This window comes from Muscardinus avellanarius, assembly GCF_963383645.1.
Source record: "Muscardinus avellanarius genome assembly, chromosome: 11".
Taxonomy (NCBI): domain Eukaryota; kingdom Metazoa; phylum Chordata; class Mammalia; order Rodentia; family Gliridae; genus Muscardinus; species Muscardinus avellanarius.
In genome coordinates this window covers 52,489,165-52,513,588 of record NC_137797.1, presented here as the reverse complement: position 1 = coordinate 52,513,588, position 24,424 = coordinate 52,489,165, and positions in this window count along the sequence as shown.

Here is a 24,424-nt window from a genome sequence, read left to right as displayed (position 1 = left end):
TACCGTGTGACTGAGGCCCCGTGCAGGGCGAAGTTCACGTTCCCTGGCCGGAGAAGATCCCCATCTCAAACAAGTGGGGATTTATCAAATTTAATGCACAAGAATTTGAAGACACAGTGGCTAAGAAGCAACTCATCCCTGATGGCTGTGGGGTCAAATACGTCCCTGATGGTGGTCCCTGCATGAGTATCAAGCTCTGCACTCCTGAGGGCTTCCACTGTGCCGTCCCTTCTTAATCACACTCACCAAGAAATCCTGTATCATACACCCCCAAAAAAGATATTAGGGCCGGGTGTGGTGGCGCACGTTTCTAATCCTAGCATTTGGGAGGCTGAGACAGGAGGATCCGGGTTTGTGGCCAGCCTCAGATACTTAGTGAGGCCCTTTGCAACTCAGTGAGACCCTATTTCAAAATAAAGAATAAAAATAGGGCCGGAAGCTGGGCGTGGTGGCGCAAGCTTGTAATCCCTGTGCTTGGGAGGCTGAGACAAGAGGATCGCACAGGTTCGAAGCCAGCCTCAGCTACTTAGTGAGGCTCTCAGCAACTTAGTGAGACCCTGTTTCCAAATAAAATATTTTAAAAAAGGTTTGGGAGTGTAGCCCAGAGGTAGAAAGCTCCTGGGTTCCACCCCCAGTACCACCAAATAAAAATATAAAATAGGTCTGGGAGTATAGCCCGGAGGTAGAAAACCCCTGGGTTCCACCCCCAGTACCACAAAAAAAAGGGGGGGCTGGAGGTATAGCTCGGAGGTAGAATGCCCCAGGTTCCATCCCCAGTACCACAATAAATAAATTAATTAATTAATAATATTGGGAGTGAAATAAATCAAAGTATGTTATATGTATGTATTGATATGACACAATGAAACCCACTATTCTGTATAATTAATATACGCCAATAAGAAGTATTTACCACAGTTATATATGTGTCTTATTTGTCCATGAATAGAAGTAAGGGGTATATACCCCTTCATTTGTCCATGAATAAAATAAGTTACCATTTTATATATGTATATATGATAAAATCACATGTCATTATACCATTTTATATATATCACATTTACCATTTTATATGTAATTTATATAAATCACATATGCATGTGTATATATATATTATATATATATTTAATGTATTTTTTTTTTTGCGGGTCTGGGGATGGAACCCAGGGGCATTCTACCTCTGAGCTACACCCCCAGCCCTATTTTTTATTCTTTATTTTGAAACAGGGTCTCAAGGAGTTGCAAAGAGCCTCACTAAGTAACTGAGGCTGTCCTTGAACTACAATCCTTCTATCTCAGCCTCCCAAATGCTGGGGTTGCAAGTGTGCACCACCACGCCTGGCTTATTTTAATGTATTGAACCAGGTGATCTTTTGGTTTTAAGGAGGCTTCAGAATTAGAAGTATTAGGACTGGACACTCTGACCCAAGGTATGTGGGTGGAACCCAAAGAAATATAAGCATGGTTTGGGAGGGAGACGGCTTAGGAGGAGGGAATTAATGAAGCCATTTGTAAGCATCTCAAGAAAGTGGAAGGAAGGGAATTATATTAATAAATAAAGGCAAAGCTGGGTGTGGTGGCGCACGCTTATAATCCCAGCATTCAGGAGGCTGAGACAGGGGATCACAGGTTTGCAGACAGCCTCAGCTACTTAGTGAAGCCCTTAGCAACTCAGTGAGACCCTGTTTCAAAGCAAAGAATAAAAAATAGGGCTGGGGTGTAGCTCAGAGGTAGAATGCCCCTGGGTTCCATCTCCAGTACTACAGAAAAATAAATAAATTAAATCATAAATTAAAAAATTAAATAAAGGCGAGTTTCTGAAAAGCATAGCGGAAGGGACCAAGAGAAACATTTTGGGTCACTTCTCTGGCACCAATTTCTAATTTAGGAAAAACAGAATATTTCAATATTCTACATCAGTTACTTTTTAAATTTGAATTTGTCCTAAAGCTGTTTTAAATATTAACCTAATGTCACACCCTTATTAAACATTTTTAACATTCTGTATGCTATTCCGGGAGCCTTCCTTCTTCTCTAACTTGGAGAATTTTTTCCGTCATACCTAAGGTTGAAGGCATGCAGTCAGCTGCCCTCCAGCCTGTGAAAGGGAGGCTTGTCTTCTCCAGGGTCTGCCTTGGACGGAGCGTTGATCAGTGTGGGCAGACATGGGCTCCAGGCTGATGCCGAAAGAATCCACAGCCACAAGCCCTGGGAGGGGGAAACAGGGAAAGCTTGTTCACACTGTGATGGTAGCATATGTGTTAGGGAGAGAGAAAAATTTAAGTTGAGTTTATTAAAGAGCATTTTTTTTTTTTTTTGGCAGTACTGGGAATGGAACCCAGAGGCATTGAACCCACAAGCTACATGCCGAGTCCTATTTTTTAGTCTATTTATTTATTTATTTATTTATTTATTTATTTATTTAGTGTGTGTGTGTCTGTGTGTGTCTGTGTGTGTGTCTGTGTGTGTGTGTGTCTGTGTGTGTGTGTGTGTGTGTGTGTGTTACTGGAATTCCTTGGAAGCCCTTCTACCTCCGGGCTATACTCCCAGACCTATTTTTTTATATTTTTATTTGGAAACAGGGTCTCTTAAGCCAGAGAGCTTGGCTTCGAACCTGCACGATCCTCCTGTCTCTGCCTCCCAAGTGTGGGGATTACAAGCGTGCGCCACCACGCCCAGCTGTCTTTTTATTTTTGAAATGGGGTCTCACTGAGTCGCGGAGGGCCTCGCTAAGTAGCTGAGGCTATCCTCAAACACAATCCCCCAGTCTCCACCTCCTGAGTGCTGGGATTACAAGCGTGCGCCACCACGTCTGGCGTAAAGAGCATTATTTTAAAAGAATAAGATTTCTGATTTTAATATCAACTTAAATCACTTTGGGGATGAATGCAACAATGGTGTGACATACAGATGGAAAATTCATCATTCTCCAAATGGGACAGACTGTCTGTGGTAGTTCCACTTGCTAATAATTCTGACTGTTCCTATGCTGAAATTTTTCTGCATGAGCAAGGATTCTCTGTAAAGGGGGAAAAGTAAGGGCTTTTATTAGTGTAAGTAGAATCTCATTCTGCTGAATAAAACCACAGTTATAACAGGATTGTTTCTACATTTTGATTTAGAGCCCAGAACCGCTGGTTTGGCTACTAATACACATCATTGCTTTAGACAGGGATATTTCTTTTCTTCTTTTTCTTTTTCCTCCCTTCCATACCAGGCATTGAATCCAGGGGCATTCTATCTCTAAGCTACACCCCAGTCCGTGTGTGTGTGTGTGTGTGTGTGTGTGTGTGTGTGTGTGTGTGTGTTCCTGTATCAGCCTCCCAAGTACTGGGATTACATGTTTGTGTCACTGGGACTGATTTAAACTCATATTTGTGTGTGTGTGTGTGTGTGTGTGTGTGTGTGTGTGTGTGTGTGTGTGTGTTTTACTGGAGCTTGAACCCAGGGATTTTCTATCTCTGAACTATACTCCCAGACAGCCATCCCCCTTTTTGAAACAGGGTCTTGCTAGGTTGCTGAGAGTTTTGCTACATTGCTGAGGCTGATCTCCAACCTGCAATCCTCCTGTCTCAGCCTTCCAAGTACTGGGATCACAAGCATGCAGCACCATGCCTGGCTTAATCTTTTAAACCAGACTCTTTTGGAGAAAATCACTCACTGGATAAAATTTTTCTTGTTGCCAGGCATAGTGGCACACACTTGTAATCCCAGTACTTGGGGGCTGAGATAAGAGGACCACAAGTTCAAAGTCAGCCTCAGCAACTTAGTGAGGCCCTCCACAACTTAGTGACTGTTTCAAAATAAGAAATAAAAGCCGGGCGTGGTGGTGCATGCTTGTAATCCCAGCATTTGGGAGGATGAGACTGGAGGATCGAGGTTCCTGAACAGCCTCAGCTACTAAGATAGGTCCTTTGCAAATGAGTAAGACCCTGTTTTGAAATTAGAAAGAATAAAAAAATATAGGGCTGGGGGTGTCACTTGGAGGTAGAAAGCCCCACGCAGAAAAATAAATAAATAAATGCAAATAACATAACAAAATAAAAATAAATTGGGCCAGGAGTATAACTTGGAGGTAGAATGCCTCTATGTTCCATCCCAGTAGAAAAAAGAAAAAACTTTCTTGTTAGTGCATATAAATAGGTGTGTGTGTGTGTGGGGGGGGTGTCTGGAGAACAGGAAGCTCCGAAAGCCATTGTGACACCTTATTGGAATCTACCACGCGAGGGAAGGAACAGTAGCCATAGCTCCCTGGAAAGGAATTTTTCTGGATGATTTCCAGAGACGTTTCTCAACTATTACAATCACAAATGCACTGATTCTTAAAGCGTCATCTAATTCTGAGTTATAAACAACGAACAATGAGTTGTAGATCAGAGCAGTCTACTGTGACAAGTTCCTCTGTCTAGGCTGATTGAGAGATTTCTCTAGCTTCCCTGATGGTCCACCAAGAGGGTTACAAGGCATAATGCTCTATTGTCAGATCTATACTGAGAGAAGGGACGTCAAATCCCCTCCCTAGGAGAAAGCCTCACCTGCACCCAGGAATTAGGGCACCTAACTGTCAACTCTGGTGGGAAAGAGCAACCGCTCCCAAAGGAGAGCAGCGAAACCATGGTGTCATCTTCTTGAGATGTTTGTGCTGGCTGGGTGAGGTGGTGCACACCTGCAATCCCAGGACTTGGCTCCTGAGACAGGAGAATCTCAGGTTTGAGGCCAGCCTCGGCTACTTAGCAAGACCCTCGGCAATTTATCAAGACCTTGTTTCAAAATAAAATAAAAACACAGCGGGCGTGGTGGCTCACGCTTGTAATCCCCGTACTTGGGAGGTGGAGACAGGAGGATCGCGCAGGTTCGAAGCCAGCCTCCCTGGCTTAAGAGACCCTGTTTCCACATAAAAATATAAAATAGATCTGGGAGTGTAGCCCAGAGGTAGAAGGGCTTCCAGGAACCCCAGTACCACAAAAAATAAATAAAATAAAATAAAAACAGGACTGGAGTGTAACTTGGAAGTAGAATGTCCCTAAATTCGATCCCCAGTATCCCAAAAGGGGAGGGCGTGTGCAGAGCCAGCACCTTCTTGTTAATCTTCTCTTTGTGACATCTTCGTTGCTTCGCTTCCTCTCAGCTCAACCCGGCTCAGTCCACAGGACCAGGTGAAGGACGGAACCTAGTTCAAAAGGTCCCTGTCATCTGCGCCCAGGCGTCGTCCTTAAACGCAGCCCATCTGTCATCTGGGCTGCAGTAGAAGCGTGGTTTGGCCACCTGGAGCTCAAGCCCTGTTCACAGCCGGCAGCATCTGCACCCCAGGGAGCCTTGCTTTGAGCTTCTGGGTCTATATGGTTCAATCAAGCCACTGGCAGGAGCCCTTTCCCTCCCGACAGTGAAGATGCAGATCTGCTAGGCCAGGACTGTTCCTCTCACCGGCCAGTCAGCTGCACGGGGCAGTCCACTCAGCCATTTCTGTTCACCTAGTATCCCTGCACTGGCACAATGGCCGGCACACTGTGTGTGTCCCATGATTATCTGTTGAATGACTGAATGATTGCATGAGTGTTTAACTTTACACATATCAGTACAGTGAAAAATGTGTTCATTCATTTGGATTCGGTCTTTTTTTATTTATTTATTTAATTAATTTTTTTTTTCGATTCTGAGGCTAGAACCCAGGGGCATTCTACCTCCGAGCTACACCCCCAACCCTATTTCTTACTTTTCATTTTGAAATAGAGTCTCACTGAGTCGCAAAGGGCCTCACTAAGTAGATGAGGCTGTCCGCGGACCGCGATCCTCCTGTCTCAGCCTCCCGAATGCTGGGATTGCAAGTGTTGGCCACCACGCCCGGCTTCATTTTGTATTTTAGTCACTACTCCGCAAGTATTTATTGAACACTTGATCATATCAGGCATTTGGTTAGATGCCAAGAATGCAAAATCCATGAGTGGTGCGACATAATCAAGAGGACCTTCCCAACTAATGAGGCAAATAAATACATGGTCCTTTGTCCGGCCAGCAGCTTGGATGAAGAGTTCCCTGCGTACAGCACACTGTTCTATGCCCAGAAAAGTGAGAGAAATGCGAGACAGTTTCCTGCAGCACAGAGCTCTCCAGGTATTGGCCAAAGAACATCATCAAATACTAAAATGCCCCACGATGGCACACATGAACAACATACAAACATATCGCCAACTGCACTTAATGCTGCCAGTCTGCGGGATCAAGGGTTCGCCACTCACGGTGTCTCCGTAAAGCGGTTTCATTGGCCTCGCCGAGCCTCTGGAAAGACCTGCTTCTTTTCCTTCTAACGTCTTATCCCAGTTTACAGTCATTTGTTTATTTGCTTCTTACTTCTCCTTCATTGAAAGCTTGAAAAACGCAGCACTATATATGTGCTGTTCAGGCTATAGTTCTTTCTTTCCTTTTCTTATTCTTTTCTTTTCTTTTCTTTTCTTTTCCCCCAGTACTGGAGATTGAACCCAAAGCATTCTACCTCTAAGCTATGCCCCTAGCCCTATTTTTTTTTGGGGTGGGGGCAGGTCTGGGGATGGAACCCAGGGGCATTTGACCTCTGAGCTATACCCCCTGTCCTGCTTTTCATTCTTTATTTTGAAACAGGGTCTCACTGAGTTACAGAGAGCCTCACTAAGTAGCTGAGGCTGTCTGCGAACCGCGATCCTCTGGTGTCAGCCTCCCAAATGCTGGGATTACAAGCGTGCGCCCACCACGCCCAGTTTCCTAGCCCTATTTTTTATACTTTATTTTGAAATAGGACTAAGTAGCCGAGGCTGACTGGGAACCAACCCGCGATCCTCCTATCTCAGCCTCCCAAGTACTAGGATTACTGGTATGTGCCACAACACACAGCTGAACGCAGGGGAATTCTGCCTCTGAGTTAAATCCCCAACCCTTTTTAATTTTTTTTTTTTTTGAACAGGGTCTTGCTATATTGGGAGTCTTGCTGGGACTTACAAGAGTACACCACCATACCTGGCTGGGTTATTTTTTGTGTGTCTTTCTTCTTTTGTTCTTTGTGTGTATGGTGTGGTGTGGTATGTGTGTGTGTGTGTGTGTGTGTATACATTCACGTGCACACACGCAGTACTAGGGATTAAACTCACAGACATTCCATCTCCAAGTTACACTCAGGCCTTTTAACTATTTTGCGGGGGGATACTGGATATGAAACCCAGGGGCATTCTACCTCTGCGTTACACCCCCATCCCTATATTTTATTCTTTATTTTGAAACAGGGTCTCACTAAGTTGCAGAGGTCCTCGTTATGTAGCTAAAGATGGCCATGAATCTGCAATCCTCCTGTCTCAGCCTCCCAAGTGCTGGGATTATAAGAGTGTGCCACCACTTTTTTGTTTTATTTTGTTTTGAAATAGGGCCTCCCTAAATTGCTGAGACTGGCCTGGAACCTGCAATCCTCCTGTCTCAGCCTCCCAACTACTGGGATTACAGGCATGTGACATCACACCATGGCTTCCGGCTTCCTTTCTTCCTTCCTTTCTTTTTTCTTCCTTCTTTCCTTTTTTCTTTCTTTTTTCGGATCTGGGGATGGAACCCAGGGGCATTCGACCTCCAAGCTACACCCACTGCCCTATTTTTTTTCTTCTTCTTCTTTCTTTCTTTTTTCTTTCTTTCTTCCAGATGGTACTGGGGGTGGAACCCAGGGACTTTCTACCTCTGGGCTATATACTCCCAGCCCTATTTTATATTTTATTTGGAAACAGGGTCTCACTAAGTTGCTGAGAGCCTCACTAAGTAGCTGAGGCTAGCTTCAAACCTGCGTGATCCTCCTGTCTCAGCCTCCCAAGCGCTGGGATTAAAAGCATGCGCCACCACTCCAGACTTCTCTCTTTTTTTCTTTTTCTTTTTTCTTTTTTGACATCTCTCTTTTTTAATAAACATATGTGGCCTGGCATGGTGGCACATGCTTGTAATCCCAGCATTCAGGAGGCTGAGACAGAAGGATAACGGTTTGCGGCCAGCCTCAGCTACTTAGTGAGGCCCTTTGCAACTCAGTGAGACTCTGTTTCAAAATAAAGAATAAAAAATAGGGCTGAGGGTGTAGCTCAGAAGTAGAATGTCTCTGGGTTCCATCCCTGGCCAAAAAAAAAAGAAAAGGAAAGAAGAAGGAAGGAGGAGGAAGAGGAGGAGGAGGAGGAGGAGGAGGAGGGGGAGGAGGAGGGGGAGGGGGAGGAGGAGGGGGAGGAGGAGGAGGGAAGCAGAAAGCAGAAAAAGAAGAAAAAATAATAGGGCTGGAATAAAATGCCCATCTCCAGTACTGTAAATAAATAAATAAATAAATAAATAAATAAATAAATAAATAACCGTGTGTGTGTGTGGCACTGGGATTTGTATGTGTGTGGCACTGGGGATCAAACCCAAGGATATTCTATCTCTAAGCTACTGCATCCCCAGCCCTATTTTATTATTTTTATTTTGAAACAGGGTCTCTAAGTTGCTGAGGCTAGCCTCAAAGATAAATTCATCCTGTCTCAGCCTCCCAAGTACTGGGATTACAAACCACCTCTGAATGTTTTTCTTTCTTTCTTTCTTTTTTAACCTATTTATTTATTTACTTTTTGTGTTGTGCTGGGAATTGAACTCAGCCTCCTGCATGCCAGGCAAGCACTCTGCTATTCAGTTACATCTCCAGCCCTAAATTTATTTATTTTTAACTGTGGTAAAGATCACTTTTTAAAAACCCCCTACAAGCCAGGCATGGTGGCGCATGCTTGTAATCCCAGGGCTTGGGAGGCTGAGACAGTAGGATCGCACGGGTTCGAAGCCAGCCTCAGCTACTTAGTGAGACCCTGTTTCAAAATAAAGAATAAAAAATAGGTCTGGGAGTATAGCCCAGAGGTAGAAAGCCTCTGGGTTCCACCCCCAGTACCACCAAAAATAAATAAATAAATAAATACCCCTACAATTAATTAATTAATTTATTTATTTATTAATTTATTTATTTATTAGTACTAGGAATGGAACCCAGGGGCAGTCTACCTCCAAGCTACACCCCAGGCCCTATTTTTTTCCCTCTGTTTTGAAACAGGGTCTCACTGAGTTGCAAAGGGCTTCACTAAGCAGCTGAGGCTGTATGTGTACCGCGATCCCCCTGTCTCAGCCTACCAAATGCTGGGATTACAACTGTGCGCCACCATGCCCAACATAATTTAATTTTGGGGTTTTGTGTTTTATTTTTGTGATACTAGGGATGGAACCCTTCTATCTCCAGGATATACTCCCAGACCTATTTTATATTTTATTTGGAAACAGGGTCACTTAAGCCAGCAAGGCTGGCTTCAAACCTGCGTGATCCTTCTGTGTCCGCCTATCAAGCGCGGGGATTATAGTGTGCGCCACCACGCCCTGAGACAATTTAATTTTTTTAATTATTAATTTTTATATTTTTATGTATTCTCCTTGGATTTATGTCTTTAAATATTGTAGAAGAGTGATGAGGATACTTTTTTTGTTTGGTGGTCCTAGGGATTGAATCCAGGGACAGTCTACCTCTGTACTACACCTCCAGCCCTATTTTATTTTTTATTTTGAAACAGAGTCTCACTAAGTTGCTGAGGGCTTTGATAAATTGCTGATGTTGTCCATGAATATGCAATCCTTCTGTCTCAGCCTTCCAAGTACTGGGATTACAGGTGTGTGCTACCACATTCGTTGGCTTTGAGATTACTTTTAAATAATGTAATGAGATAGGAAACAGAGCTTTCAACGATTTTTAATGCAAACAGTAGCCTCCAAGATTGAAAACAAAACAACAGTTAAATTGTGTCATTTATTGGTCGTTAGGTAGAATCACTACTTTCTAAGTTTAAACCTATTTATAGAGAAACTTCCTCTTCAGTCATTTTTTACAACATATGCTCCTTGTATTATTGAAAGAAAAAATGTTAGCCATATGGTTGAGCATGCCTGTAATTCCAGTACTTGGGAGGCTGAAAGAGGAGGATCACAGAGTTGAAGACAGTTCCAGCAAGTAGTGAGACTCTCAGTAACCTAGCAAGACCCTGTTTCTAAATAAGAAATAAAATTGGGCTCGAGGTGTAGCCCGAAAATGCCTCTGGGTTCAATCCTCATTACCACAAAAAAAGGAAGAAGAAAAAAGAAAGAAAAGAAAAGAAAGAAAGGAAGAAAAGTAAGAAAGAAAGAAAGAAAGAAAGAAAGAAAGAAAGAAAGAAAGAGAGAAAGAAAGAAGAAAGAAAGAAAGAGGGAAAGAAAGAAGATGTTTAGACTGGCTAAAATTTTGTGAGTGTGTGTGTGGGTGGGAGGTGCTGAGGATTGAACCGGGGGCATCCCACCTCTGAGTTATAACCCTCAGCTCTATTTTATTTGGAAACGGAGTCGTGCTAAGTTGCTTAAAGCCTTGTAGTTGCTGAGGCATTCTACCTCCAAGCTACACTCCCAACCCTATTTTTTATTATTTATTTTGAAACAGGGTCTCAATATTGTTGATTCTGGTTTAATCCCCAGCACAATTACAAAATCATTACATTTTAGATGAGTGAATTCCCTTAAATAGGAAAGACATTGAGAGGAAAAGGATATATGTAGTTAATTCTTACAGTGTGTGTGTGTGTGTGTGTGTGCGTGCGTGCGTGCGTGCGTGCGTGCGTGCGTGTGTGTGTGTGTGTGTGTGTGTGTGTGTATTACTGGGAATTGAGCCCAGGGGCATTCTACCTCTGAGCTATACCCCCAGTCCTACTTTATTTTTGTTTTTGAAACAGGGTCTCACTTGGTTAATTAGTCTCATTACTTTCTGAAGCTATCCTTGAATTTTCAATCCTCCTGTCTCAGCCTCCCAAGAACTGGGATTACGAGAGTGAGTCACCATACTCCCAACTTAACCTCTCTACATTTAAACATTCAGAAATGGTGCTCACAGCTAGATATGGTGACACACACCCCTAATCCCTATACTTGGGAGGCTGAGATTGGAGGATTGAGGTTGCAGGCCAGCTTCAACAATTTAGTGAGACGCTCAACAACTTAGCAAAATTCTATTTCAAAGTGAAAATAAGAAGCAGGGCGTGGTGGCGCACACTTGTAATCCCAGCATTCGGGAGGCTGACACAGGAGGGTCGCGGTTCGCGCCCAGCCTGAGCTACTTAGTGAGGCCCTTTGCAACTCAGTGAGACCTGTTTCAAAATACAGAATAAAATATAGGGCTGGGGTGTTGCTCAGAGGTAGAATGCTCCTGGGTTCCATCCCCAGTACTGAAAAGAAAAAAAAAAGAAAGAAAGAAAGAAAGAAAAGAAATAAAAAGGGTTGGGCATTCTGAAACAGAATGCCCCTCGGTTCAATCCCCTGTACCACCAAAACAGAAAAAAAGAAAAAGAAAAACAAGCAAGCCAGGAAGAAAGACAGGCTGCTCACTAAGAAGTCGAGTTCCTTTTCAGACTTTTCTGAGGGGTGGGAATAGTGTGCGGTGTTTATCGCTGCAGTGAGCAGTCAGAAAAGGAGAGGGAACTGTTTAAAGGAGTGACTAATGTCTGAAGGTCAGAGTACTACAGTCCCCAGGACTCGGCAAGTTAAAGGGAAACATATGTGTTTTCCCTTAAAAAAAAAACACAACATTTTGTGCCAGTTTCTCCTTCTGGCCCCAGTCATTACTCCACAGCCTGTAATTGTGCTTGTTCTTTCATTTCCTCTTCTAATGATAATGGAAGTTGTGGTTGCTAAATATTTGAAGAAAACAAGGGGCAGAAAAACTACATAAAGCTGGATGTGGTGATATCTTTAATCCTCTTACTTGGGAGGCTGAGTCAGGAGGATCACAGATTTGAGGTCAGCCTCGGCAATTTATTTATTTATGTATTTATGCATTTATTTTTGTGGTACTAAGGATTGAGCTCAGGGGCATTTTACCTCTGAGCTATACCCCTAGACCTATTTTATGTATTTTTTAAATTATGAAACAGGGTTTTTCTAGATTGAGGAGAATCTCACTACTTGCTGAGGCTGAAACTGTCCTTGAACCTGTAATCCTCCTGTCTCAGCCTCCCAAGTACAGGTATTACAAGTGTGTGCCAAGATGCTCAGCCAGCCGCAGCAATTCAGAGACATCCGCAGTAACATAACGAGATCCTGCCTTAAAATAAAATAAAAATTAGAAAAAAGGGCTGGGAATGTAGTTGGAAGAGCGAATGCCCCTGGATTCAATCTCAGTACCATAAACAAATAAACAAAGAAATAAGCAAATAAGTAAGTAAATAAATACATTTTAAATCTTCTTAAACGCGGGAATTACAAGTGTGCCACCACACCTGGCTATTTTGTTTTAATTTTAATGAAGATTTAAAAATCTATGCTTTATGCCAGGCATGGTGGTGCACGCTTGTAATCCCCGCGCTTGGGAGGCTGAGACAGGAGGATCGCACGGGTTCGAAGCCAGCCTCAGCTACTTAGTGAGGCTCTCAGCAACTTAGTGAGACCCTATTTCCAAACAAAATATAAAAAAGGTCTGGGAGTATAGCCCGGAGGTAGAAAGCCTCTGGGTTCCACCCCAGTACCACCAAAAAAAAAAAAAAAAAAAGTCTATGCCTTTCCAAATTGAGTCTAGCTAAGGGAGGTGTGTGAGTAGCCTTTAAATTATGAGACAGTAAATTATGTAGTTTTTATGAAAATCATTTTCGCAAAGGCCACCAAAATGTTTATGCCTTTTAACTCAGAAAAATCCTTTTATAGGAATGTATACTAAGGAAGTTAAGATGTACACAAAGATTTTTGCACAGAGAAGTTTAACACAGCATTATTAATAATAGCAAAAAATTGGAAAGCACCAAAATGTCCAACAACTCTTGTCCACCAATCAGGTAGTAGAGGGTAGTTCACCAGTCTTCTGGAAAGACCTGGGGATTTTTGTTTGTTTGTTTGTTTGTTTGTTTGTTTTGTGGTACTGGGAATCGAACTGGGGGGTTCACCCTAGAACGACACCCCTAGCTCTCTTTCCCTATCTCCTCCTTTCTTTTTTTCTTTCTCTGTGGTACTAAGGATTGGGGCATTCTACCTCTGAACTACACCTCAGCCCTATTTTATTTTTTATTTTGAAACAGAGTCTCATTAAGTTGCTGAATGTCTTGCTAAATTGCTGAGACTGGCCTCAAATCTGAGATCCTCCTGTCTCAGTCTCTCAAGTATTGGGATTGTAGGTGTGTACCACCACACCTGGCTAGACCTGGGATTTCTTTTTCTCTCTCTCTCTCTCTCTTTGTACTGGGACTTGAACCCAGAGGCATTCTACCTTAAATTATAGCCCAAACTCAATTTTATTTCTTATTTGGAAACAGGTTCTCACTAAGTTGCAGAGGGCCTTGGAAAAATTGCTGAGGCTGGCTTTGAACTGGCAATCCTTTTGTCTCAGTCTCCCAAGTACTGGTATTACAGGCATGTGCCACCATACCTGGCTTAGACCTGGGCTGGCTAGCTAGTTTTCTTTCTTTCTTTCTTTCTTTCTTTCTTTCTTTCTTTCTTTCTTTCTTTCTTTCTTCCTTCCTTCCTTCCTTCCTTCCTTCCTTCCTTCCTTCCTTTCTTTCATTTCTCTCTTTCCTTTCTTTTCTTCTTTGTGGTACTGGGAATTCAATCTAGGGGCATTCTACCTCTGAGCTACTATCTAGCCTTTTCTATTTTATTATTTGGAAACAGAGTCTCACTAAGTTGCTGACAGCCTCACTAAAATGCTGAGGCTGGCTTAGTACCTGTGATCCTCCTGTCTCAGCCTCCCAAGTACTGGGATTATAGGCGTGCACCACCACACCCGGCTTCACACCTGGGATTTTTAACCTGTTTGTCATCTAAGCCTTAGCTGGATAAGTGGGATCCTGAAGTCTATGAATCTCTCCACTTAATAATTGCTAGTGTGTGTGTGTGTGTGGGGGGGTCCTGGGGATTGAGCCCAGGGGTATTCTACCACTGACCTACAGCCTCAATCTGATTTTTTTATCATTTATTTTGAAAGAGGGTCTCACTAAGTTGCAGATGAGATGACTTCACTAAGTATCTGAGGCTGGCCGCAAACCTAGGATCCTCCTGTCTCAGCCTCCCAAATGCAGGGATTCCAAATGTGCACCACCACGCCCAGGTTTAGTCTCACTTTAAAGTATAAACAGTTTGATTTTCCCACCTTATTAGACATATTGCTTAGCACTTCCAACTACTGTACGTTCCTCTGCAACCCACCCTGCCTCCCACTGTGGTTAAATATAAGAACAGTGGTCCTCTCTGTTTATTGTTATTATTACTATATTCCCCAGATCATAGCATCATGGTTAATAGGCATTTAGCAAACTTTTTTTTGAATGAGTGAATAAATGAGATGTTTATAATCTATTTTAAGCTGTAACCCATATCTCTTTGCAGAAAGAAACCAGTTACCCACTAATACTATAGAGGGGGAAATGACTGTGATTCACAGTATTTAAAATGTGTTTGTGTAAGCCGGGCGTAGTGGACAGCCTCAGCTACTTAGTGAGGCCCTTTGCAACTCAGTGAGACCCTGTTTCAAAATAAAGAATTAAAAATAGGGCAGGGGGTGTAGCTAGGAGGTAGAATGCCCCTGGGTTCCATTCCCAGTACCACAAAATAATAAACAAACAAACAAACAAATAAATAAGAGCCGATCGTGGTGGTGCATGCTTGTAATCCCAGCATTTGGGGGGCTGAGATGAGAGGATCGCGGTTTGTGGACAGCCTCAGCTACTTGGTGAAGCCCTTTGCAACTCAGTGAGACCCTGTTTCAAAAATAAAAAATAAAAAATATGTCAGGGAGTGTCACTTGGAGGTAGAATGCCCCTGGGTTCCATCCCCAGTAGTGCAAATAAAATAAACTAAAATAAAGATGGTGCCATAGCCTGGATGAGTGCCCACAGAGGTCCATGTAGTAAAGGCTTGGTTGCCAGCCTGTGGTATTAGTGGGAGTGGTGAAACCCTTAGGAGGCAGACCTTGTGGGAGGAAGTTAGGTCATTGGGTGCCCTTGAAGGAGATCCCAGCTCTTTCCCTCCCCAACCATCTTTCTCTCCATCTCTCTTTTTTCTCTCTCTCATATTTATTTATTTATTTATTTATTTATTTATTTATTTATTGCTTATTTACTGGCATGAATGGTGCAGATTGTTCTTCTGCTGTGATGTACTACCTCATTTGTGTGTGTGTGTGTGTGTGTGTGTGTGTGTGTGTGTGTGTGTGGTGCTGGGGGTGGGAACCCAGGGGCTTTTCTACCTCTGGGCTATACTCCCAGAACTATTTTATATTTTATTTGGAAAGAAGGTCTCAGTAAGTTGCTGAGAGCCTCACTAAGTAGCTGAGGCTGGCTTTGAACCTGCGCGATCCTCCTGTCTCAGCCTCCCAGGCGCAGGGATTACAAGCTTGCGCCACCACACTCGGCGTCCCACCTCATATTAACCTCAGAAGCCACTGACCAACTGATCATGGACTGAAACTTGTGAAACTGAGTCAAAACAAAACTCTTCTCCTTATATACTGATTTATCTCAGGTATTTTGTAACAAACCGACTAAAAATAGATAGCATCCCATGTCAATTGGGGAAGGATTAACAATTTAGTAAGTGATATTGGGTAAGTGATTATTTGTTTTGATAAAAATGAAGTTATATGCTTATGTTAGTCACAAAAATTGATTTTGTGTGTGTGGGAGAGTACAGCTCATGAGGCCATGGATTTGATTCCCAGCACCAAAAACAAAACAAAACAAACAAAAACAACAACAACAAAAAAAAACCTCAAAATAAATTCTGGAAGCCATTCTAAACCAGACTCCAAATGCAAAAGAATTAAAGAAATTGATAATATTTCACTCTGTCATAAAGTCTGATTGATTTGAATAGATGCAAAAGTTCTATACAAGATAAGGCATCATAAGCAAAGTAAGAAGACTGATAACTTGAACAACACATACAGTTAAAAATTACATTAAAAGGCCACGCATAGGCCGGGCGTGGTGGCGCACACTTGTAATCCCAGCGCTTGGGAGGCTGAGACAGGAGGATCGCACAGGTTCGAAGCCAGCCTCAGCTACTTAGTGAGGCTTTCAGCAACTTAGTGAGACCCTGTTTCCAAATAAAGTATAAAATAGGTCTGGGGGTATAGCCCAGAGGTAGAAAGCCTCTGGGTTCCACCCCCAGTACCACCATAAATAAATAAATAAATAAATAAATAAATAAGTAAATAAATAAATAAATAAAAGGCCAGGCATGGTGGTGTAGACTTGTAATCCTGGTAACTGAGAGGCTGGGACAGGAGGATTACAGGTTTGAGGACAGCCTCAGTAACATAGCAAGACTCAGTAATCTAGCAAGAATCTGTTTTAAAACAAAAAATAAAAAAGGGTTGATGGTGTAGCTAAAAGGTTGAATGGCCCTGGGTACAAACAACAGACCAGGGGATGACATCTCCCATACATGTAATACACAAAAGACTAGCATTTAGCCGGGCGTGGTGGCGCACCCTTGTCATCCCAGCATTCAGGAGGCTGAGACTGGAGAATTGCAGTTCTCGGACAGCCTCAGCTACTCAGTGATGTCCTCCACAAAGTAGTGAGATTCTGCTTTAAAATAAAAAACAGGGCAGGGGTATAGCTCGGAGGGCAAATGCCCCTGGGTTCCATCTCCAGACGTGCGAAAGAAAGAAAGAAAGAAAGAAAGAAAGAAAGAAAGAAAGAAAGAAAGAAAGAAAATTAGGGTCTAGATTTAAAATTCAAACAAGACACCAGGAATAGGAACATGGGAAAATGATACAATAGGTTATTTACAGAAAAATAAAGCTGGGTGTGGTGGTGCACGCTTGTAATCCCAGCATTCAGGAGGCTGAGACCAGAGGATCGCGGTTCGTGGACAGCCTCAGCTACTTAGTGAGGCCCTCTGCAACTGATTGAGACCCTGTTTCAAAGTAAAGAATAACAAATTGGGTAGGGGGTGTAGCTTGGAGATCAAATGCCTCTGGGTTCCATCCCCAGACATGCAAAAAAAAAAAAAAAAAAAAAAAGTACTATTGGCCCATGAAATAAAGATTGAAGCTGAACTTCACCAATTATTTAAAAACTGATTTCCTTTGTAACATCAGGATAATTTTCACGCATTATATTGGCAAAAGGTAAACATTAATAAAATGTAATGATATCCAGGCATGGTGGCACACACTTGTAATCCCAGTTTTTAGGAGGCTGAGACAGGAGGATCACAGGTTCACAACCATCCTCAGCTACTTAGTGAGGCTCTCCACAACTTGATAAGACCCTCTTTCAAAATGAAGAATAAAAAATAGGGCTGGGGGTATAGCTCAGAGGTGAATGCTCCAGGGCTCAATCACCAGTACCACCGTCACAAAAAACAAATTGCAGGTGTATCACTATGATCTTTTAATATAAAAAGAAAGTAAAGGCCACCACAGAACTAAGTGATATATTGTGATATATACAATATAAAATGCATTGTGGCCTTCGTCCCTGGTTCCTGTCACATAGCTCTCAAGAACTTGGAAGTTCCCAGGTAATGGGAGTGTCTTTTGCTATTCCTAATGAGCTCATTTTGGTCACACTGAAGCTCATGACCATGAGGACGACTTAGGCTGGGTCCCTACATAGCTCAGGATGGGGCCAGTCACCAGAAAGACAACGTAATTAGAAATTAGAGATTTAGAGCTGTTTCTAGTGGTGCCTGCTTGTAATCTCAGTACTTGGGAGACTGAAACAAGATCGCAGGTTTGAGGACAGTCTCAGCAAGTAGTGAAACACTCATCAACCTAATGAGAACCTGTTTCCAAATAAGAAATAATATCGGCCTGGGGGTGTAGCTCAAAGGTAGAATGCCTCTAAGTTCAATTCCCACTACCACAGAAATTAGAGGTTTAGAACTTCCTTTTCTTTTATTTTTTTTTGGTGTTTTTTTGGGGTGTGTGTGTGTGTGTGTGTGTGTGTGTGTGTGTGTTTGCTGTACTGGGGATGGAACTCAGGGGCATTCAACATCCAAGCTACACCCCAGCCCTATTTATTTATTTATTTATTTATTTATTTATTTATTTATTTTTGTGGTACTGAGGATGAAACCCAGGGGCCTTCTACTTTTGGGCTATTCTTCCAGACCTATTTTATATTTTATTTGGAAACAGGGTTTCATTAATTTGCTGAAAGCCTAAGTAGCTGAGGTTGGCTTCAAACCTGTGCAATCTTCCTGTCTCTGCCTCCCAAGTACTGGGATTACAAGCATGCGCCACCACGCCCGGCTCCTATTTTTTATTTTTTGAAATAGGGTCTCATTGAGGTACAGAGGGCCTCACAGCCTCACAACTGAAGCTGTCTGAGAACCATGATTCTCCTGTCACAGTGGTGCTGGAGATTGAACTTAGGGGCATTTTACCTCCAAGCTACATCCCTCAACCTTTATTTAATTTTTAAAAATATTTATTCATTTATTTACTTATTTATTTTTGCAGTACTGGAGATTGAACTCAGGGGCAGTCTACCTCCAAGCTACACTCCCAGCCCTAGTTTTATTATTTTGAAACAGGGTCTCGCTAAGTTGTGGAGGGCCTCACTAAGTAGCTGAGGCTGGCCGCAAACCTGTGAACCTCCTGTCTGTCTCCCAACTCCCAATATTAGGATTATAAATGTACGCCACCACACTCAACCCCTTTATTTGTTTGCTTGTTTGTTTGTTTGTTTGTTTGTTTATTTATTTATTTATTTTGTGGTACTAATGGTGTAACCGGAGGCCTTCTACTTCCAGGCTATACCCCAGCCTTATTTTATTTATTTATTTTTTTGAAACAGGATCTCAGTAAATTGCTGAGAGCCTCAATAAGTTGCTAAAGCTATCCTCAAACTTGCGATCCTCCTGTCTCAACCTCCTGAGTATCAAGATTACAGGCTTGAAGCCCGGGCGTGGTGGCGCATGCTTGTAATCCCAGCGCTTGGGAGGCAGAGACAGGAGGATCACGCAGGTTCGAAGCCAGCTGTGCTGGCTTAAGAGACCCTGTTTCCAAATAAAAAGTATAAAATAGGTCTGGGAGTGTAGCCCGGAGGTAGAAGGGTTTCCAGGAACCCCAGTACCACCAAAAAAAAAAAAAAAAAAAAAAAAAATCGCCGGGCGTGGTGACACATGCTTGTAATCCCAGCATTTGGGAGACTGAGACTGGAGGATTGCAGTTTGCAGACAGCCTCAGCTACTTAGTGAGGCCCTCTGCAACTTAGTGAGAACCTGTTTCAGAATAAAAGAATAATATATAGGGCAGAGGGTGTGGCTCAGTGGTTGAAGAATGCCCCTGGGTTCCATCCCCAGATCTGCAAAAAATAAAATAAAATAAAATAAAATAAAATAAAATAAAATATTACAGGCTTGAGCCACCAGGCCCAGCAAGGTTTAGAAATTTCAGCTCCACCCATCAGTCTTCAGGAAAGGGGGCTGGAGATTAAGCTCTATATAACTTTTTTTTATGATACTGGGGATTAAATCTAGGGACATTGTACCTCTGAGCTATGCTTTCAGCCCTTTTTATTTATTTTTTATTTTTAAATATTTATTTATTTATTTATTTATTTATTATTTGCGGGTCTGGGATGGAAACCAGGGGCATTCGACCTCCAAGCTACATCTCCTGCCCTATTTATTTTTTTAATTCTTTATTGTGAAACCGGGTCTCACTGAGTTGCAAAGGCCCTCACTAAGTAGCTGAGGCTATCTAAGAACCGCGATCCTCCAGGTCTCAGCCTCCCAAATGCTGGGATTACAAGCATGTACCACCACGCCCAGCTTATTTTTTTTATTTTGAAACAATGTCTCAGCGAGGTTGTTGAGAGTCCCATTAAATTGCTGAGACTGTCCTCAAATTTGTAATCCTCCTGTCTCAGCCTCCCAAGTACTGGGATTACAGGCATGCGCCACCATGCTTGGCTAAAACTCAAACATTGAGATTCGAGGAACTTCTTTACTGGGAGATTAGTGTGCTCAGAAAGGGCATGGAAACTTTGGGCTCCTCACTCCATATTCTGCCCCATCCATCTCTTCATCTGAAACCTTTATAATATCCTTTATAATAAAGCAGTGCACATAGGTAAAGTGTCTCCCTGAGTCTGGTGAGCCACCCTGGCAAATTATCAAACCCAATGAGGAGGGTCGTGGGAACCCCAGTTGGTAGCTTTCTGTGAGATATTCACTGGAAACCCCTGGCGACTGTCATACAAAGGCGGCCTAGACTGCCAGGTGGGCCAGGCGCTGGACGTGAGAAGCCCAGCTGACAGCCAGTTGGGAAGCACAGGCCTGGGACTTGGGATTGGCTTCTGATGTGTGGGACAGTGGTGAGATCTGACTTAACTCCAGAAAAGCAGAATCGTCAGAAATGAGGTGGAGGACAGCTGCAGATGTCTCTGGAGATTTGCCTGATGTGTGGGGGAAAAAAACAACAACCCTGTTCATAGGAAAGTTTTGTGATGAGTATGAGTCAAGAGAGAACGGTCTGGGTTTTTTCCTCTATGCATATTTTCTAAGGAACATTTGTAAATGCATGCAAATGTATGAAAGAACTGAGAGGGACCGAGCTTAGCTGGTAACCCAAGCTACCTCCTGTGCAGTGAGTGCCAGGGCTTTGCATAGGGTTTGAAAGGGTTTTGGCCTTATCTATAATGCTCCCCTTCCTTTTTTGGTGGGGGTACTAAGAATTGAACCCAGAGGCTTTCTATCTCCAAGCTATACCCCTAGCTTGATTATGTTTCTTATTTGGAAGCAGGGTTTCACTAGGATGTGGAGAGTCTTGATAAATTGTCAAGGCTGACTTTGATCCTCCTGTCTCAGCCTACCAAGTACCAGGATTACAGGCGTGCACCACCACACTAGGCTTATTCTTATTTTTTAGCATTGGGGATTGAACCCAGGGGTATCCTACCTTTGAGCTACACCTTCAGCCCGTTTTATCTTTAGTTTAGAAACAGTCTCACTAGGTTGCAGAGGGCCTTGCTCAATTGCTGAGGCTAACTTCAAACCTGTCATCCTCCTGTCTCAGCAACCAAGTACTAGGATTACAGGCATGTACCACCATCCCCAGCCATTTCATTTCATTTTATGACAGAGGCTGCCTAAATTGTTCAGAGTAGCCTCAAACTTGCATCCCTCTTGTCTCTACTTCCTTCCTGAGTAGCTAGGATTACAGTCATGTATCAGTGTGCCTACTTCCCCTTTTTATATCAAGGAGAATTATTTATGAATTACTTAAAGTTCTTTTTTTTTTCAGTACTGGAGATGGAATCTGGGGGCATTTGACCTCTAAGCTACACCCCCAGCCCTTTTTTATTTTAAAACAGTGTCTCACTGAATGGCCTCACTAAGTAGTAGCTGAGGCTGTCCGTGAACTCGGATCCTTCTGTCTCAGCCTCCCAAATGCTGGGATTACAAGTGTGTGCCACCACGCCTGGCTAAGTTTCATTTTTTAAATTGTGTGTGTGTGTGTGTGTGTGTGTGTGTGTGTGTGTTACTGGGGATTGAATCCAGGGGCATTCTACCTCCAAGCTATACCCATAACCCTATTTTTTATCCTTTATATTGAAACAGGATCTCACTAAATTGCAGAGGGCCTCACTAAGTAGCTGACGCTGGCCGCGAACCACAATCCTCCTGTCTCAGCTTCCCAAGTACTGGGATTACAAGTATGCTCCACCATGACTGGCTTATTCTTTTTTCTTTTCTTTTCTTTTCTTTTTTCAGTACTGGGGATGGAACCCAGAGGCATTCTATCTCGAAGATACACCCTCAGCCTTTTATTTTGAAGCAGGGTCTAAGTAGCTGAGGGTGTCTGAGAACCATGCGATCCTCCTGACTCAGCCTGGTCTCACTAAGTAGCTGAGGCTATCAGAGAACCCCGTGATCCTCCTGACTCAGCCTCTCAAATGCTGGGATTATAAGCATGTGCCACCACACCCAGTTCTGGCTTATTCTTTATTTTGAAACAGGGTCTCACTAAGTTTTGGGGGGCCTTACTCAGTTTCTGAGGTTGGCCTCAAACCTGCCATCCTCCTGTATCAGACTCCCAAGTACTAGGATTACAAGTGTGAGCCACCACACCTGGCAAATTAGTTATTGTTGATAAATAACTTATATATGTGTGACATATGTATATTCCCTTTAAAGAAATGAAAATGCTGCAATAAATAGCAAATAAAAGTCATACATACACACACACAAAGAAGAGGATTAGGAAAGGGGGTGGTGAGGGGAAAAAAATAAGGTTTGAGAGAGGGAACAGTTCAGATAAGATTATGTCCATACATGAAGGTGTTACCACCAATCTCTCCAACATGTATGGGGAGGCAGGAAGGGGGAGCAGGGTAGGATATAGAGGGGAATTCACCAAGTGATGGGTGCATGTATGTATATATGTATCACTATGATGTATAATTACAGTGCACCAATAACAATAAAGAAAAGAGAAATATATATATATATATATATATATATATATATAGAGAGAGAGAGAGAGAGAGAGAGAGAGAGACTTGAAGTCAAGAAAGTTTTTTTTTTTTTTTTTGGTGGTCCTGGGGATGGAACCCAGAGGCTTTCTACCTCCGGGCTATACTCCCAGACCTATTTTATACTTTATTTGGAAACAGGGTCTCACTAAGTTGCTGAGAGCCTCACTAAGTAGCTGAGGCTGGCTTCGAACCTGTGCGATCCTCCTGTCTCAGCCTCCCAAGCACTGGGATTACAAGCGTGCCCAGCAAGAAAGTTTTTTTTTTTGTTGTTGTTGTTTGTTTGTTTTTGTGGTACTGGGCATAAAACCCTTCTACTTCCGGGCTACACTCCCAGACCTATTTTGTATTTTATTTGGAAACAGGGTCTCTTAAGCCAGCGGGGCTCGCATCTCCGCCTCCCAAGTGCGGGGATTACAAGCATGCGCTACCACATCCGGCCAAGAAAGATTGTTTTTATCCGGGCATGGTGGTGCACACTTGTAATCCTAGTACTTGGGATGCTGAGACAGGAAGATCCTGTTTGATGGTCAGCCTCAGCTACTTAGTCAGGCCCTCCACAACTTAGTGAGACTCTGTTTTAAAATAAAGAATAAAAAAATATAGGACAGGGGTGTAGTTCAGTGGTAGAATGCCCCTGGGTTTAATCTCTAGCACCATAAAAAAAAAAGAAAAGAAAAGATTTTCTTTTGTATTGTCATGGAAGAAGGTCTATTCCTCAACTCAGGATCTGTGGGGTCCTTTGGCTTATTTTATTTTATTTTAGGTGGTACTGGGGGTGGAACCCAGAGGCCTTCTATCTCCGGGCTATACTCCCAGCCCTATTTTATATTTTTATTTGGAAACAGGGTCTCACTAGGTTGCTGATAGCCTCACTAAGTAGCTGAGGCTGGCTTTGAACCTGTGCGATCCTCTTGTCTCAGCCTCCCAAGCGCTGGGATTACAAGCGTGTGCCACCACGCCCGGCTTCTTTGGCTTACATGATGGAAAAGATTTTCAGCCTGACCCAGTTAGAGGCATAAACAGGTTTATTTAGAAAGGTAAGAACTACATGTTCAAGAGAGAACATGGACCTCCCCCACCACACACACACCAAGTGAGAGCAAAAGGCGTCCTTTGGAGTACAGGGCTCTTTTGTGGGGGCTCTCGTGGGGGGGCAAATGGAGAGCCTGTGACGGGGGTGAGCTTGCGTCTCTTGATTTACTGGATCTTTTAAGAATTTATGTCTAGACTTCTCTTATCACTCCACAACATATTCTGCAGGCTAAAAAAACATATGTGCCAATTAACTGGACAGCAGTGTTCTAAGATTTACTGGACATTTTAGGAATTTGGTCCTGGGGGAAAACAGACCTTAAGGGTGAGGGTTATTAAGGAGATTTTAGATTTAAAGCAACAGTATTCCTTTTCTTCCCTGTTTGTCTCCTTTTTTCTCTTTATTTCCTCCTCCTCCTCCTCCTCCTCCTCCTCCTCCTCCTCCTCCTCCTCCTCCTCCTCCTCCTCCTCCTCCTCCTCCTCCTCCTCCTCCGAGGATCCTTCTCTTCCTCCTCCTCCTCTTCCTCCTTTTTCACCTCTCTCCTCTCTCCCTCTTTCCCCTAGCCTATGTCAGTATCAGAATTGAAAGAGAGCCCCAAGCCTTCAATGGGGAGCAGATGCTAAAGTCAAGGAGCTTACTGATAATGCAAAATGGGATCAGGTGTTATTCCTGGGAACTGGGCTCTGGCCTCCAAGTTACAACGTCTGAAGCTAAGAGATGTAGTCATTCGTGGAGGAGGGACACTGGCTGGGAAGCAGCAAGCGTGACGGAGGACAGCACACCACTAGGAGGCCCCTTCCCCCGTAAAAACCAGGAAGCCAACTTAGCGGAAAAAAACAGAAAATGAAGGGAAACTAAGAGTGAACTTTTTTTGGTACTTGGGATGAACCGAGGGGCA